Here is a 19,429-nt window from a genome sequence, read left to right on the forward strand (position 1 = left end):
TTCTTATACAAAGGGTGTTAATTTTTCCACTATTGTTATGGGTTTGCGCTTTTAGTTCAATTTTTGCTTTATGTAGTTAAAACTGAATTATTGGATTTAGATTTAGAATTATTATATCTTCCTTTTGACTGACCCTTTATCATTATGAAGTGTGTCTATTCAAGGCAGTAGCATTAATAGAGATGAAATCTTTATCTGATTTTAGTCTAGCTACACTAACTTTCTTTTGCTTAGTATATCTTCTTCCACTATTTTACCCTTAACATTTCTGTGTCTTTATTGAAGGTGTGTCCCTTTGTAAGCAGCACATATTTAGTGTGTGTGTTTTGTAAATCAGTTTGATGATCTTAGTCTTTTGATTGCACAGTATTTAATCCATTTGAGTTGATATAGGTAACGTTGCTCTTTATTTTCTGTTTGATTTTTCCAGTTCACATCTTTTTTTCTGTTCTTACCTTCTTATGGATTCGTTTAAAACTTTGTTATTTTACTTTTCCCCTATTCTCAATTACACATTTTTTTACTGTCCTGTTAGTGGGTATCTTAGAAATTACAAACATTCATGCTTGACTTATACAATCTATTACAAATGATAACTTTTACCACCTTCTAGATAATGCTAGAACTTTACAATATTTTAACTATTTACTACACACCTTCTTTTTGAGTGTGTGTCTGTGTGTGAGAGGAAGATTGGCCCTGAGCTAACATCTGTGCCAATCTTCCTCTATTTTGTATGTGGGACACGACCACAGCATGGCTTGATGAGTGGTGTGTGGGTCCACGTCTGGGATCCAAACCCACAAACCCTGGGCCACTGAAGCAGAGCGTGCAAACTTAACCACTAAGCCACTTAACCACTACCAGCTCCTACATACCTTCTTTTTGAGTTACTGATGTCATGCATTTTAATTTTACATATGTTTTAAACCCCTCAAAAGTTTTTACTCTTGTTTTGTAATACCAATATTTACTTTAAAATACCTTTCTAATGTTTTTCCTTCCTGTGTTTCTGTATTTCCTTTTGGGATAATATTTCTTCTTCTGCCTGAGTAAATACTCCATTTAGTATTTATTGTAGTTCAGGTCTACTGGTAATGAATTCTCTGTTTTTGTCTGGATATATCTATATTTCACCTATGTTTTTGAAGGATATTTTTTGTTTTCCCCCATTTTTAAGAAACAACTCCATTCTCAGTCTTAGTGTTCGTTTGAAAGTAATTTGTTCCACCCCCTGATACTTTGAGAATGTTTTTTACTTTGGTTTTTAGCAGTTTTACGGTGATGATGTACCATTGTGTGGTTTTCTTTGTATTTATTGTTGGGATTCTCTGAGCATCTTAATTCTGTGTGTAGAAGTCTTTCATCACTTTTAGAAAATTCACAGCTGTTTTCTCCAGATGTTGCTTCTGTCCAGTTTTTAAAAAAATTATTGGCATTTTGCTTTCAAGTTCAATGCCAGTGAATATCACATTTAGCATGCCATTTTATATATGTGTCGGGGGGGTTGTTTGTTTTCTTTTGCTTTTGCTGTTTTTTTAAAATAGTTTACTCTCTGCATTTACTTTCTCTGCTCACCTAAGGCTTCCCTTTGAAACTGAAATCCTGGAACTTCTTCCATGCTCCAAGTCACATTTAATAGTCAGTACCTCCCCCTGCCTCAAGCTTTATTGAGGTATATTTAATGTACAAAAAATTATACATATTTAATGTATACATTTTGATGAGTTTGGACATATGCACACACCTGTGATACCATCACCACAATCAAGGTAATAAGCATATTACCTCCAATAATAAACAAATTACGGAAGTAAAAACAAATCACCTCCAAAAGATTTCTTATGTCTCTTTGTTTTTGTTTTTGTGGTAAGAACACTCAACATGAGATCTACCCTCTTAAGTTTTAACATGCACAACACCATGTTGTGAACTGCTCTGTCCAACTTTTTCTTCTCTTTCTGAGCCTCCAATTACACATATGTTGGACTTTTTCACATGTTCCTTATACTCTTTTTTGTTGCTTCCCATCTTTTGTTTCTGCGCTTTAGTTTGTTTTCTTATTGACCTCTCTTCCAATTCCCTAACTTCTTAGTCTTCTGTGTCTCCTGCTAAATCCATCCATCTAGTGTGCTCTTAATTTCATTTATAATATTTTTTAGTTCTAGTATGTTTGTTGATTTTTTTAAAAATAAATTCTAGTTCTCTGGTGAACTTCTCTGTCTTCATCTATTTTTATTTTTCCCTCTGTATTCTTGAACATGTTAACCATAGTTACTTTCAACTCCTTATTGGTTAACTCCAGTGTCTGGATCGTGCATGGATCTTTTCCTATTTGTTTTTTACTTTCTAGACAGATATGGCTGATCACCTTAATCCCTTCAGGGAGTGAGCTGTGCCAAGGCTTGGTCATGGTTTTGGAAAGACTTGATCTACCTCTGGTCCGTCCTGTTCCTAGAGTATAGGCTTTCTAGGGCTTCCAACTGTGAGCCTGTTGTGTTCACCTTTACTCTGAGGATGTGGCATTTTGAGTTCCCAGCTAATGACAAAAGAGTCTTGTATGAGACTCACCAAACTTGGCAGAAACTGGACCTTGGCCCCTGTGCACCCCTGCACAGAGCCGTCAAGCTGGCGCTGGAGCAGTGCCTCACCGTTGTGCTTACCGCTGAAGCAGTTCGTCAGCATCTGGTCAGCTCTTTCGTGCTTTCAAGGCGATTTTGTAAACCTCATTCCAGCATTTTAAGATGTTTTCCATGGGAGATTTGGCCCTATTACTAGAAATGGAAGTTCTCATTGCTTTTCATGTTTTATATGATGATTTTCACCATATTGAAAAATTAAAATTTTATGTAATCAAGTCAGTCTGTCTCTTTTACTTTATATCATCTTGATTTTGTGTTAGTCTTAGGAAAATTTTCATTTATTCAAACTTATGTTGTATTTCTTTTTAACATTTAGATGTTTAATGTATCTGGAATTTATTTTTGTGAATAAGCAAAATTTAGGACTTACTCCTTCAAAATGGGAATCCAGTTTTTCCAACACTATTGATTAGACCAGAAGTCAGCAAACTATGGCCAACCCTTTTTTTTTTAAATCTGCTCTTTTTTTATGGAGTTCATAATAGTTTACATCATTGTGAAATTTCAGTTGTACATTATTTCTTGTCTGTCACCACATGAGTGCTCCCCTTCACCCCCTGAGCCCACCCCCAGCATCCCTTCCCCTAGTAACCAGTGAACTGTTTTCTTAGTCCATGTGTTTATATTCCACATATGAGTGAAATCATATGGTGTTTGTCTTTCTCAATCTTACTTATTTTGCTTAGAATAATACCCTCCAGGTCTATCCATGTTGTTACAAATGGAATGATTTTGTCTTTTTATGGCTGAGTAGTATTCTGTTGTGTATGTATACCACATCTTCTTTATCTACTCATCAGTTGAGGGGCACTTGGATTGTTTCCATGTCTTGGCTATTGCGAATAGTGCTGCAATGAACATGGGGTACATATGTTACTTTGGATTGTTGATTTCAAGTTGTTTGGGTAGATATCCAGTAGGGGATAGCTGGGTCATATGGTATTTCTATTTTTAGTTTTTTGAGGAATCTCCATTGTGGCTGCACCAGTTTGCATTCCCACCAGCAGCGTGTGAGGGTTCCCTTTTCTCCACACCCTCTCCAACATTTGTTGTTTTTAGTCTTAGTGATTATAGCCATTTTAATAAGTGTTAGGTGTTATCTTAGTGTAGTTTTGATTTGCATTTCCCTGATGATTAGTGATGTTGAACATCTTTTCAGGTGTTTATTGACCATCTGTATGTCTTCTTTAGAAAAATATCCATTCATAGCATCTGCCCATTTTTGGATCGGGCTGTTTGTTTTTTTGTTGTTTGGTTGTGTGTGTTCCTTATATATTATGGAGATTAACCCCTTGTCAGATATATGATTTGCAAATATTTTCTCCCAATTGATGGGTTGTCTTTTTGTGTTGATCCTAGTTTCTTTTGCCTTGCAGAAGCTCTTTAGTCTGATGAACTCCCCACTTGTTTGTTTTTTCTTTTGTTACCCTTGTCTAAGAAGACACAGTATTCGAAAAGATCCTTTGGAGTTCCATGTCAAAGAGCGTACTACCTATATTATCTTCCAGGAGTTTTATGGTTTCAGGACTTGTCTTCAAATCTTTGATCCATTTTGAGTTTATTTTTGTGTATGGCATGAGATAGTGGTCTACTTTCATTCTTTTGCAAGTGGTTGTCTGAATTTCCCAACACCATTTATTGAAGAGACTATCTTTTCTCCATTTTATGTTCTTGGCACCTTTGTCAAAGATTACCTGTCCGTAAATGTGCTGTTTTATTTCTGAGCTTTCAGTTCTGTTCCATTGATCTATGTGCCTGTTTTTGTACCAGTACCATGCTGTTTTGATTACTTTGACTTCATAGTACATTTTGAAATCAGGGATTGTGATGCCTTCAGCTTTGTTCTTTTTTCTCAGTGTTGCTTTAGCAATTTGGGGTCTTTGGTTGCTCCATATGAATTTTCTCTTTCCGTGAAGAATGTCATTGGGATTCTGATTGGGATTGCGTTGAATCTGTAGACTGCTTTGGGTAGTATGGATATTTTAACTATGTTTATTCTTCCAATCCATGTGCATGGAATCTCTTTCCATATCTTTATGTCATCATCTATTTCTTTCAATAATGTCTTATAGTTTTCATTGTGTAAGTCCTTCACTTCCTTGGTTAAATTTATTCCTAGATATTTTCTTCTTGCAATTGTACATGGAATTGTATTCTTGAGGTCTCTGTCTATAAGTTCGTTATTAAGAGTATAGGAATGCAACTCATTTTTGTGAGTTGATTTTGTACCCTGCAACTTTACTGTAGTTGTTAATTATTTCTAATAGTTTTCCAATGGATACTTTAGGATTTTTTATATATAAGATCATGTCATCTGCAAACAGCAAGAGTTTCACTTCTTCACTCCCTATTTGGATTCCTTTTATTCCTTTCTCTTGCCTAATTGCTCTAGCCAAAACCTCCAGTACTATATTGAATAAGAGTGGTGATAGTGGGCATCCTTGTCTTGTTCCTGTTCTGAGAGGGATGGCGTTCAGTTTTTCCCCATTGAGTAGGATGTTGGCTGCGGGTTTGTCATACATAGCCTTTATTATGTTGAGGTGATTTACTTCTGTCCCCATTTTTTTAAGGGTTTTTATCATAATTGCTGTTGGATCTTGTCAAATGCTTTCTCTGCATCTCTTGAGATCATGTGGTTTTTATTCCTCATTTTGTTAATGTGGTGTATCACATTGATTGATTTGTGGATGTTGAGCCATCCCTGTGTCCTTGGTATAAATCCCACTTGATCATGATGTGTGATCTTTTTGATATATTGCTGTATTCGGTTTGCCAAAATTTTGTTGAGGATTTTTGCATCTATGTTCATCAGTGATACTGGCCTCTAGTTTTCCTTTTTTGTGTTGTCCTTGTCAGGCTTTGGGATCAGAGTGATGTTTGCCTCATAGAATGTGTTAGGAAGTATTCCATCTTCCCTAATTTTTTGGAATATCTTGAGAAGGATAGGTATTAAATCCTCTCTGAAAGTTTGGTAGAATTCTCCAGGGAAGTCATCTGGTCCTGGGCTTTTATTTTTTCAGATGCTTTTGATTACTATTTCAATCTCTACTTGTGATTGGTCTATTCAAATTCTCTATTTCTTCTTTACTCCACTTTGGGAGGTTGATAGAATTTATCCATTTCTTCTAGATTGTCCATTTGTTGGCGTATAGCTTTTCATAGTATTCTCTTATAATCCTTTGTATTTCTGTGGTATCCGTTGTTATTTCTCCTCTTTCATTTCTAATTTTATTTATCTGAGCTTTCTCTCTTTTTTTCTTTGTAAGTCTGGCTAAGGGTTTGTCAATTTTGTTTATCTTCTCAAAGAACCAGCTCTTTGTTTCATTGATCCTTTCTACTGCCTTTTTTGTTTCACTTGCATTTATTTCTCCTCTGATTTTTATTATTTCTCTCCTTATGCTGATTTTGGGCTTTGGTCTTCTTTTTCTAATTCAGTTAGGCGTAGTTTGAGATTGCTTATTTGGGATTTTTCTCATTTGTTAAGGTGAGGCTGTATTGCAATGAATTTCCCTCTTAGTACCGCTTTTGCTGCATCCCATGTGAGTTGGTATGGTATGTTTTCATTTGTCTTCAGATATTTTTTGACTTCTCCTTTAATTTCTTCAATGATCCATTGGTTGTTCAATAGCATATTGTTTAGTCTCCACATCTTTGTCCTTTTCTCAGCTATTTCTTGTAATTAATTTGTAGCTTCATAGCATTGTGATTGGAAAAGATGCTTGTTATTATTTCAATCTTCTTAAATTTATTGAAGCTTGCCTTGTTTCCCAACGTATGGTCTATCCTTGAGAATGTTCCATGCACACTTGAGAAGGATGTGTATTCTGCTGTTTTTGGATGGAGTGTTCTATATATGTCTATTAAGTCCAACTGGTCTAGCGTTTCATTTAATTCCACTGTTTCCTCGTTGATTTTCTGCCTGGATGATCTACCCATTGATGTGAATGGAATGTTCAGATCCCCTACTATTATTGTGTTATTATTAATATCTCCTTTTAGGTTTGATAATAGTTTCTTTATGTACTTTGGTGCTCCTGTGTTGGGTGCATAGATATTTATAAGTGTTATGTCTTCTTGGTGGAGTGTCCCTTTGATCATTATATACTGCCCCTCTTTGTCTCTCTCTATCTGTCTTATCTTGAAGTCTACTTTGTCTGATATAAGTATTGCAATGCCTGCTTTCTTTTGTTTGCCATTAGCTTGTAGTATCACCTTCCATCCCTTCACTCTGAGCCTGTGTTTGTCTTTGGAGCTGAGATGTGTTTCCTGGAGGCAGCATATTCTTGGGTCTTGTATTTTAATCCATCTCACCACTCTGTTTTTTTATTGGAGAATTCAATCCATTTACATTTAGGCTGACTATTGATACATGAAGGCTTAATGCTGCCATTTTATCACTTGTTTTCTGGTTCTCCTGCTTTGCCTTTGTTTCTCTTCCTGTGTGTTTTGGTCTACCAATTGAGTTTTTTAGTGTTTTATGTTGTGTTTCTTTGTTTTCTCCTTATTTATTATTTGTGTCTCTGTTCTGCTTTTCTGTTTAGTGGTTACCATGAGGTTGGTATTCAAAATCTCGTAGATAAGATAGTCCATTTTCCGATGGCCTCTTATTTCCTTAGACTAAACTGATTCAGTCCTTTTCCTCTTCCCCTCCTAAGTTGTTTTTCTCACATCTTATTCCATCTTGTGTTGTGAGTTTGTGGTTAAAATGACAAGATTATCTTTGTTTTTGGTGTTTTCCTTACCTTTATCTTTAATACTATACTTGAGTATTTGCTAACTTGTTCTGATGTATAGCTGCAATTTTCTAATTTTGTCTACCTATTTATCTCCTTACTGCATGCTTTGTAACCCCTTTCTCCCTTTTTTTCCCAGATGTGAGGGCCTTCTTCAGGATTTCTTGTGTGGGGGTAGGGGGATCTCATGGCTACGAACTTCCTTAGTTTTTGTTTATCTGGGAAAGTTTATTTCTCCATCATATCTGAAGGATATTTTTGCTGGATAGAGTGTTCTTGGCTGAAAGTTTTTGTCCTTCAAAGATTTGAATATGTCATTCTAGTCTATCCTAGGTTGTAAGGTTTCTGCAGAGATATCCACTGAAAGCCTGATAGGAGTTCCTTTGTAGGTTATTTTCCTATGCCTTGCTGCGCTTAGTATTTTTTCTATGTCATTCACTTTTGCCAGTGTCATTGCTATATGCCTTGCCGTAGGTCTTGCAATAGGTCTTCACATATTTAGGAGATCTGGTAGCCTCTTCCACATGGCTTTCCATCTCCTTCCCAGGTTTGGGAAGTTCTCTGCTGTTTTTTCCTTGAATGAGCTTTCTGCTCCATTCTCCTTCTCTTTTTCCATCTTGAATACCTGTAATTCTTATGTTGCATTTCCTAATTGAGTTGGCTATTTCTCCGAGACTTTCTTCATTTCTTTTTAGTCTTAGTTCTCTCTATCTGGAGATCTATCTATTCCTCTATCTGGAGCATTTCAACATGTCTATCACTCCTCTATGATGTCCACTCAAACATCCAGGGAATCCATATTTTCTTTTATCTCATCCATTGTCTTTCATCTCCAGTATTTCTGATTGGTTCTTCTTTATAGTTTCAATCTCTTTTGTAAAGTAGGTCCTGAACTCATTGAATTGTTTCTCTACATTCTCTTTTAACTTGTTGGGTTTTTTGGTGATAGCTGTTTTGAATTCTCTGTCATTTAGATTACATATTTCTGTGTCCTCAAGACTGATTTCTGGGTACTTGTCATTTTCTTTCAGGTGTGGAGATTTAATATAATTTTTGATACTGCTAGAGGGTGTGGCTCTGTTTTTGCGCATTGTGGTATTATTTGGTCATAGTTACCACCTCTTGCCACTGGGTGGGGGTCAAGAACTGTGTATTCTGAGCCCTCTGCACTCTGCTGGGATCCCAGGCACTGGAGCTGGTGCTGGGTGGGTGGGGAGGAGGGGTGCTTTCTTCTGTGTGCTCTCACTCTGCTCTTGCTATCTGCTCTCCTGGGGTGTTGGCTTGATGAAGTCAGCCCTGCATTAGCTTTCACCTCGGTAGGGGCTTTCCCCTAGGCTGCAAGGGCCCTCAGGGATCTTTGATGTTTCCATGAATGAATGTCACCTCCCCTGTTCCTTCCCTCTCAAAGGCTCCACACAGTGTCTGATCACAGTCTTTCAGGGAAGGAGAAAAGTTTTCTCTTAGCCCATTCCACCTTCTCTGAGGGAGGCTCCAGTCTCTCTGCCCTCCAATGTCTGGCTCAGATATCTTTTGTGTTGTGTGGATATCATCTGTTGGAGTATGAATATCTTTTTCATTGTGTAGTGGAGGGGAGAGATTACTGGGAGAGCTCACTCTGCCATGATGCTGACGTCACTCTGGTCTTGTTGATGGCCAACCCATTTTTGTTAATAAAGTTTTATCGGAACACAGTCATGCCCATTTGATTACATATTCTCTATGACTTATTTCGTATTACACTAGCAGAGTTGAGTAGTTGCAACAGAAACTATGTGGTCCACAAAGCCTAAAATATTTACTTTCTGGTCATTTAAGAAAAAGTTTACCAAGCCCTGGATTAGACCATCTTTTTTTCATTGATCTGAGCTTCTACTTTAGCATATACTAAATGTCTTGTACCGATTTCTGGAATTTCTTCTATTTCTTTATTCATGTCATATATTCCTCTTTTATAAGAATATTATACTCTTTTATAATTATTGTAGCTTTATACTACTGTATTTTACTGTCCTTGAAGATATAATTTGTTTAGTCAGGTTTATTGAAGTATAATTTGCATACAGTAAAATTTACCCTTTTTATGCATACAGTTCTATGAGTTTCAACAAATGTATACAGCCATGTAACGACCACAGTCAAGACAGAGAACATTTTTATCACTCCAAAAAGTTCCCTACTGTCCATTTGTCCATTCCCTGTCCTCACCACCAGGCCCTGGCAACCACTGATCTGTTTTCTGTCCCTATAGTATTTTTTTAAACATTGGCCCTGAGCTAACATCTGTTGCCAGTCTTTTTCTTTTTTCTTCTCTCCCCAAAGCCCCCAGTACATAGTTGCATATTCTAGTTGTAGGTCCTGCTAGTTCTGCTATGTGGGATGCCACCTCAGCATGGCTTGATGAGCAGTGCTAGGTTCTCGCCCAGGATACAAACTGGTGAGACCCTAGGCTGCCAAAGCAGACCATGCAAACTTAACCACTTAGCCACTGGGCTGGCCCCTGTCCCTAGAGTTTTATTTTTTTCCAGAATCTCATATAAATGGAATCATACACTAAGTAGCCTTTTGTGTGTATGATGTGAGAAAGATTGGCTCTGAGCTAACATCTGTTGCCAATCTTCCTCTTTTTGCTTGGGGAAGATTGTTGCTGAGCTAACATCTATGCCAGTCTTCCTCTACTTTCTGTGGGGTGCTGCCAGAGCATGGCTTGATGAGTGGGGCTAGGTCCGTTCCTGGGATCCAAACCTGTGAACCCTGGGCCACCAAAATGAAGTGCACAAACTTAACCACTACGCCACCAGGCTGGCCCCCTAAGTACCCTTTTCAGTCTGGATTCTTCCACCTAGGATAATGTATTTGAGTTTGGTCTATGTTGTGAACATGTTTATTTCCCTTTTGTTGTTGAGAAGTATTCTCTTATATCCATTTACGGTCAAGGGACCTTTGGATTGAATCCAGTTTTTGGCAATTATGAATAAAGTTGATAGGAACATTTGCCTACAAGATTTATCTGGACATATATGTTTTCATTTTTCTTGGGCAAATACTGAGGAATAGGAACGTTGGGTCATATGTTACAGTAAATGTATATTTAACTATATAGGAAACTGCTGAACTGTTTTCTATGGTGGGTATTCCATTTTTTCATTTCCACCAGGTTTTCATCCTCACCAGCATTTAGTATCATTAGGTTTTTTTTTTTTATTGAGGTCATATTGGTTTAGAAAAGTGTATAAATTGCAGATGCACATTATTATATTTCAGTTTCTGTGTAGACTGCCTCATGTTCACCACCAATAGTCTAGTTTTTATCTGTCACCATTCATATGTACCCCTTTACCCCATTTTGCCCTCCTCCCACTCCTTTCCCCTCTGGTAACTACCAGTCTGTTCTCCTTATCTATGTATGTGTTTGTTTGTTTGTTTGTCTTCCACATATGAGTGAAATCATATGGTATTTGTCTTTCTCTGTCTGACTTATTTCACTTAGCATAATACCCTCAGGGTCTATCCATGTTGTCACAAATGGCCTGATTTTGTCTTTTTTATGGCTCAGTAGTATTCCTCTGTGGGTGTGTGGGTGTGGGTGTGTATGTATACACACACACAGATATACCACATCTTTTTTATCCATTCATCTGTTGATGGGAATTTGGATTGCTTTCCTGTCCTAGCTATTGTGAATAATGCTGCGATGAACATGGGGATGCATAAAATCTCTTTGAATTGTTGCTTTCATGTTCTTTGGATAGATAACCAGTAGTGGGATAGCTGGGTCAAATGGTATTTCTATTTTTAATTTTTTGAGAAATCTCCAAATTGTTTTCCGTAGTGGCTGTACCAGTTTGCATTCCCACTGACAATGTACGAGGGTTCTCTTTTCTCTACATCCTCTCCAACACTTGTTATTTCTTGTCTTGTTAATTATAGCCATTCTGATGGGTGTAAGGTGGTATCTCATTGTGGTTTTGATTTGCATTTCCCTAATACTTAGTGATGTTGGACATCTTTTCATGTGCCTGTTGGCTATCTGTATATCTTCTTTGGAAAAATATCTGTTCATATCCTCTGCCCGTTTTTTTTTTTTTTTTTTTTTTTCCTTTTTCTCCCAAAGGCCCCTGGTACACAGTTGTGTATTTTTTAGTTGTGGGTCCTTCTAATTCTGGCATGTGGGATGCCACCTCAGCATGGCTTGATGAGCAGTGCCATGTCCATGCCCAGGATTCAAACTGGAGAAACCCTGGGATGCCAAAGCAGAGCATGTGAACTTAACCACTCGGCCACCGGGCCGGCCCCCTGTCCATTATTTGATTGGGTTGTTCATTTTGTTGTTGCTGAGTTGTATGAGTTCTTTATAGATTTTGGAAATTAACCCCTTGTCAGATATATGACTTGCAAACCCAGTTTGTGGGTTGTCTTTTCCTTTTGTTGATGGTTTCCTCTGCCGTGCAGAAGCTTTTTAGTCTGATGTAGTCCCATTTGTTTACTTTTTCTTTTGTTTCTCTTGCCTGAGGAGACATGGTATTCAGAAACATACTGCTAAGACCCATGTCAAAGAGCATACTGCCTATGTTTTCTTCTAGGAGTCGTATGGTTTCATGTCTTACATTGAAGTCTTTAATCCATTTTGAGTTCATTTATGGGTATGGTGTAATATAATGATCTACTTTCATTCTTTTGCACTTTGCTGTCCAGTTTTCTCACCACCATTTATTGAAGAGACTTTTCTTCCATTGTATATTCTTGGCTCCTCTGTCAAAGATTAGCTGTCCATAGATGTGTGGTTTTATTTCTGGGCTCTCAGTTCTATTCCACTGATCCGTATGTCTGTTTTTTCTGTCAATACCATGCTATTTTGATTACTATAGCTATGTAGTATATTTTGAATTCAGGGAGTGTGATACTTCTAGCTTTGTTCTTTTGTTTCAGGATTGCTTTGGTTATTCAGAATCTTTTGTTGTTCCATGTGAATTTTAGGGTTCTTTGTTCTGTTTTTATGAAGAATGTTATTGGGATATCAGTTTTGTTTTTTAATTTTAGTCATTCTAATGGGTTAAGCATTGTAGTTTTAATTCCTAGAACATATCCCTAATGACTTAATGATGTTGACCATCCTCTGTGCTTTCTTACAGTGGTATATCTTCTTTGGTGAAGTGTCTGTCCAAATGTTTTGCCCATTTAAAAAATTGAGTTGTTTGTTCTTATGATTGAGTCATTTTTTATTTGTTCTAGATACTAGTTCTTTATCAGATAATTGTCTCTCCCAGTCTATAGCCTGTCTTTTCATTGCTTAACAGTGTCTTTCACAGAATAGAAGTTTTTAATTTTGATGAAGTCCACTTTATCAATTTTTCCTTTATGTTTTGTATTATTTTCTATTGCTATATAACACATTACCATAAACTTAGTGGTTTGAAACCACATAAACTTATTATCTCACAGTTTCCATAGGTCTGGAATCCAAATTAGCTGGATCATCTGCTCAGGGTCACACCAAACTGAATTCAAGGTTCTGGCTGGGCCACATTACTTTCTTGAGCTCGTTGTCCTCTTCCAAGCTCATGTGGTGTTTGGCTGAATCCAGTTCCTTGTAATTGTAGGGCATAGATTCCTGTTTTCTTGCTGATCATCAGCTGTGGACTGTTCTCAGTTTCTAGAGGCTGCCCACCATTTCCTGCCACATGGCCATCTCCACAGCGTGGCAGTTTGTTTTTTCAAGGACAGCAGGAGAGCATCTGTTGCAACTACAAATCTCTTTGCCTTCTTATGTCTCTGGCCTCTAAACTCTTGTTTAAAAGGTCTTACCAGAGTAGGTCAGGCCCACTCACACACTCAAGGAAAAAGGTTATACTGGGTGTGCACACTAGGAGGAAGGAAACTTGGTGACCAACTTAGAATTTTTCCTGCCACATGGTTTATACTTTTTTGTTTCTAAGAAATCCTTGCCTACCTCAAAGTTGTAAAGATTTTTCTAATTTCTCCTGGAAGTTTATTAGTTTTAGCTTTTCCATTTAGATCTGTGGTCCATTTTATATGTATATGTATGTATGCATTTGTTTGTTTATTTGTTGTTTTGAGATAGAATTCACATACCATGAAATTCACTATTAAACTGTACAATTCTATGGGTTTTTTAATATCACAAAGTGGTTCAACCACTGCCACTATTTAATTCTACAAGATTCTCATCACACACGAAAGAAACCCTGCATCTGTTAGCAGTGACTCCCTATTTCCTCTTCCCCCAATTTGGCAACCACTAATCTACTTTCTGTCTCTGGATTTGCCTGTCCTGTACATTTTGTATCAATATCATCATACAATATGTGCCTTTTTGTGTCTTGCTTTTTCACTAATCGTGATGTTTGAAAGGTTCATCCATGTTGGAGCATGTATCAGTGCTTAATAGCTTTTTATGGCTGAATATTCTTCCCTACAGATACACCACATTTTGTTTTTCCCTTCATCAGTTGATGGACATTAGGTCATTTCCACTTTTTGGCTATTTTGAATAATGCTATAATGCTGCTATGAACATTTTCCTCTTTTTATTTAGCTGAACTGAGATAAAATACCAAAATCCTGGCCCGTTACTCCTAAATTCTTCAGCATGCCTCTCCCAACTACAAGGACATTCTTTTCCATACCTACAGTGCAATTATCACATTTAGGAAATTTATCATTGATATAATACTGTAATATACACTCCATATTCAAATTTTACTGATTTAAATAGTGATTTTAAACATCCTAAACAATTAGCAATTTTTTAATTGAGGGGAAATCCACATAACATAAAATTAACCACTTTTAAAGTGAACAATTCAGTGGCATTCACAAAATGAAGTGGAAAGCGTTCTCTCCTCTTCTATTTTCCAAAAGAGATTGTGTAAAATTGGCATTAATTTTTCTTTACATGTTAGGTAGAATTCTCTAGTGAAACCTTCTGGGCCAGGAGATTTCCTTTTCATGAGCCTTCTTTTTTTTTTTTAGGAAGATTAACCCTGAGCTAACATCCACCACCAGTCCTCCTCTTTTTGCTGAGGAAGATAGGCTCCGAGCTAATAACATCTAAGCCCATCTTCCTCTATTTTATATGTGGGACGCCTGCCACAGCATGGCTTGATAAGCCGTGCGTAGGTCTGCACCTGAGATTCAAACTGGCGAACCCTGGGTCGCCAAAGTGCAGCATGTGAACTTAGCCGCTGCACCACTGGGCTGGCCCCTAATGAGCCTTTTAATTAGGAATTCAGTTCTTAAATTGGTTTCGGTAGTATTCAAGTTATTTATTTCACCTTGGTTGAGTTTTGGTAGTTTGTGGGTTTCGTGGAATTGATCCATTTCTTAGAAATGTCGGATTTATGAGTATAAGTTGTTTGTAGTATTTCTTTATTATCCTTTTAATCACTGCAGGACCTGTAGTGATATTCTGTTTCATTCCTGATACTAGTGATCTCTGTTTTCTCTCTTTTTATCTTTGTCAATCGTTCTAGAGGTTTTATAGATTGTTTTTAAAGCAGCTTTTTGAGTCGTTGATTTTTCTCAGTTGTTTTCATTGTTATTGATTTCTATCTTTTTTATTTCCTTCCTTCTGCTTGTTTTGGGTTTATTTTGCTCTTCTTTTTCTAGTTTTTTGATATAGTAAATTAGATTACTGATTTGAGATCTTTCTTCTTTTCTAATGTAAACTTAAACTACTGTAAATTTCCCTCTTAGCATTGCTTTGGCTGTGCCCTATCTATTTTCATACATTAGATTTCATTTTCCTTCAGGTCTGTGTATTTTTAAAATTCTCTTGAGACTTCTGCTTTGACCCACAAATGATTTAGAAGTGATTCTTTAGTTTCCAAGTGTTTGGGTATTTCCCCCTTATCTTTCTGTTATTGATTTGTAGTTTGGTTCCATTATGGGCAGTGAACATGCTCTATGATTTCAATCCTTTAAATTTTTTGAGATTTATTTTATGGCTAGGATATGGTCTTTCTTGGTGGAATGTTCAATGAGCACTTGAAAAAAATATTTGTTCTGCGGTTGTTGGGTGAAGTGTTCTTTATCTATCAGTTGGACTCTGTTGAGTGATTGTACTGTTCACTTCTTATATATCCTTGCTGATTTTCTGTCTAGGAGTTGTACTCATTACTGAGAGTAGGGTATTGTGTCTCCAACTTATGGCTTGCCTATGTCAGTTTCTCATTTCATCTCTATTAGTTTTGTTTCTTATATTCAAGGCTCTGTTGTTTGGTACATCCATTTAGAATTGTTATGTCTTCCTGGTGGATTGATCTTTTAATTGTTAATGTAATGTCTGTCTTTGCCTCTAGTTATTTTCTTTGTTCTGAAGTCTGCTTACCTGATAGTAATATAGCCACTCTGCTTTTTTTTTTAAAGTAATGTCTGCATGATGTATCTTTTTTCAGCCTTTTACTTTCAACCTAGCTATGTCTTTGTATTTGAAGTAAGTTTCTTATAGACAGCATGTTGTTGGGTCTTTTGTTAGTCCTCTCTGCCATTTTTTGTTTGTTTGTTTGTTTGTTTTGCTAAGGCAGATTAGCCCTGAGCTAACATCTGTTGCCAGTCTTCCTCTTTTTTTGCTTGAGGAAGATAAGCTCTGAGCTAACGTCTGTGCCAGTCTTCCTCTGTTTTATGTGTGGGATGCTGCCACAGCATGGCTGGCGAGTGGTGTATGTCCACACCAGAGATCCTAACCCATGAACCAGGGCTGCCGAAGTAGAACATGCTGAACTCAACCACTAGGCCATGGGGCTGGCCCCTCTGCCAGTGTTTTGTGCCAGTCTCAGCCTATATGTACTGATGCTCTTATTGTCTGGGAATGCCTAGGGGTGCTCACCTGGTCCCTGTATACTTTTGGCAAGCCCCCACAGACATTTACCCCTCCAGAACCAATGTTGTGGCTGGACTGGCCCTTGTGATTCTTATTATGATTGCAAGTGGTACCTTAGCAACAACCGTCATGGAACTTTGAAAAAACAAGGTTTATTACTCACAGGTCCTAGAGGATATGTGGCACGCCTAGGGCCACACAGCGTGGTCACAGGTAGAGAGAGGATGGACCTGAGGTTCTGCCTTTAGTGGAGTCCAGCGTGGGATGCTTAGGGTTTTGAGGGTTCACTGTTTGTTGGTGAATTTCAAACATAAGAGCGGCAAGTAAAGCACAGGAAGGGAAAAGCAGGGTCATTCTAACAGTTATCTAGGACACCCAGGGCTTTCTAAAAGGGGAACTTCTTGTGTGAGGTGGCCTGACTCTCCGGTTGTGTAGCTGGCAATATGTTTATTCAAGGTAGATGTTTTTGAAATGGATGCTTTGGCAATCAAAAGCTTAATGTCAGGCACTTACATTACAATCAAAAAGGCTAATTGTTAGGCAGTTACACTACAGCCAGTCTCTGTTAATTGGTATATTTAGACCATTTAGATTAAAGGTAATTATTGATATGTTAGGGCTCAAGTCCGCCAGTGAATTGTTTCGTCTGTTTCTCTTTTCTTGCTTTCCTGTGGTTTCTTTGAAAGTTATTTTAAGGTTCTATTTTGATTTCTTTATAATGCCTGAGTATATTGCTCTGTACAGTTTGCTGAGTGTTGCTCTGGGTATTACAGTATGCATACACAACTTAGCCCAGTCTAATGATATTTTATCAACTCAAGTGAAGTGTAGAAACTATTTCCATTTAGGTCCGTTTACCCTCCCCAGTGTTTAAATATGATTGTGTTTCCTCTGCATGCGGTTGTTCCATCTTGGTAGGACTGGGGGTCCGTGTGCTTGTCTTTTGTCTGTCATCCTTACTGAACTGTTAGCCCTAGTAGCTCTTTATTACTTCCAGCAGTTGTCTTGAGTTGCTGTGTATGGTTGTATCGTCTACAGAAAGGATGTTTTCACCCCTTTCTTTCTTGTGTCCATACCTTTTATTTTTATCTTATTGCCAAGCAAAAATGTTGTCTGTTTTTTCTGTTTTTCAACATCAGCATTGACTCTGTATCTTTTCCCTCTGCCTGTATAAAAATGAGAGATTTGCTTTTACTTTTCTCATTCCCTGCTTCTAAGTTTTTGTGATACAGTCTGGATGTTTTAAGTCTCCATTTTTATCTGAATATACCTAATTTTCATTTTTTTCTGTGCTCTGCTTTATCTACCTCTCTGACCTCATCCTCTGCTCTCTCCCTTACTCCATCTCCACTGGCCTGATATCATGACCTTTTTGCTTCTCCTTTAGCACACGAGGTGTGTTTCTGTCTCAGGCCTTTGCATTTGATGTTCTATCTGCCTGAAGTGTTTCCCCTTTGCCCCCAGATATTCAGATGGCTTGCTCTCTCCCCTTCTAAAAGGTCTTTACGCAAATGTCACATTCTCACCATGACCTTCCCTGACTACCTCCTAAGGTTGTAGTTCATCCCCCATCAAATTGCCCTATTCTCTTCCTTACTTGATTTTCTCCTCATAGCACTTACGGCCATCTAATGTGCTGTTTGATCTATTAGCTGGTTTATTGTCTATTTGTCTATTAGAATATCAGTTCCATGAAGGCAGGAATCTTTCTCTGTTTTGTTCACTGTTTTATTCCCACTGCCCAGAACAGAGTCTGGCACATATAGGTACTCAATAAGTATTTATTTAAATAACTAATCTTGTATTTAGCATTTTCCTTCTTCAAGTCAGGGTTATCAGGCCAAAGGTGAATTTTTTTGTAGTTCTTTATACCTTTTGTCATATAACTTTCTTTTTTGTTTGCTTTATTTCTTATTTATTTGTGCCAGGTAATACTTTTCATATGGTTTAAAGTTCAAACGGTACAAAAGGGTTTGTGTTGAAAAGTATTCCTCCCACTTCCATATTCAAGCACCTGTTTCTCTCTTAGAAGCAACTAGCTTTGTCAGTTTCTTGACACTTCTTACAGAGACATTCCCATATGGCTTTCTAGAAAGTTGACAATACTTTACAATTATGTCTGTCTAGAACAGTTCCTGTTGTACTTTCTATCTACTGCTCAATCCTCATCAATAGCCAGTATCAACCATTTTTTAGTGAATGTTAGTATCATGCTAGCTGCTGAGGGAGTGAGATAATGAAATACTATTTTGCCCACGCTCTTGAAGTTCAAAACCTGGGTGGGATGGGAAAGTATCCACACTAACAAAGTAACACAGGGTTTTAAAAGATCAAGATGATGCATACGAAATATCACAAAATGTTGAATAACTAATCGTCAAATGAGGTATAAGTAATAAATACCATGAAAACTAGTTCATCAAAGCAGAAAGTGATTATATTTATCAGGGAAAGCTTCACAGAAAAGGAGAAATACATTGGCTTTGGGTAGTCTGCAAAGAGTGTAGAAGGAAAGGAGTATATTATACCTCCTGTGTGCACTAATGTGCTATTTAAGCAGTAAGATCCCACTAGGAATATATTTTCCTGCCATGAGACTAGCAAAGAGGAATAACAAAGCCCTCATCTTGTCAAGGAGAGACTATATACGCTTGTAACAAAGTCAGTGCGAGGACTTGCTGTGAAGAAGGTTCCAGTGCAGTCGGGTCAGAGAGAGATCATAGGCATTTGGGGAAATCAAGAAAATTTTTATAGGGAACTTATGTTTAAGATGGAGCTTGTAAAATAAATAGGATTTTTAATAGGCACGAAAGGATAACACAGTGGAAGATTCTAGTACAGGGATTGGCAAACTGCAGCTCTCAGGCAGACTACCTGTTTTTGTGAATAAAGTTTTATTGGAATACAGCTGTACTCATTCTTTTATGTGCTATCTATGACTGCTTTCATGCTGTGATGGCAAAGTTGAGCAGTTGAGACAGACCATATGGTCTGCAAAGCCGAAAATATTTACTATCTGGCCCTTTACAGAAAGTTTGCTGCTCCCTGCAGGTAGATAAGATATAGGTGGGAAAGCATTATTGTAACTATTAAAGAAATGAAAATAAGATGTTTATTATAGTTGGGGGGGCGGTCAGTCCTAAAAGGGTGAGTGGTTAAAGAGGAGGTTAGCCTTGAAGGAATACAGTAAGGAGACCATTATTAATAGAGAGGAA

The 19,429-nt window shown here is 37.5% G+C and overlaps 1 protein-coding gene across 2 annotated transcripts in view; it reads left to right on the forward strand.

Annotated features, from left to right (window-relative positions):
- Nucleotides 1–19,429, forward strand: part of DIAPH1 (diaphanous related formin 1) — a 102,244-nt gene that overhangs the window by 64,257 nt on the left and 18,558 nt on the right. The window lies entirely within an intron of this gene.

This window comes from Equus caballus, chromosome 14 (assembly GCF_041296265.1).
Source record: "Equus caballus isolate H_3958 breed thoroughbred chromosome 14, TB-T2T, whole genome shotgun sequence".
Taxonomy (NCBI): Eukaryota; Metazoa; Chordata; class Mammalia; order Perissodactyla; family Equidae; genus Equus; species Equus caballus.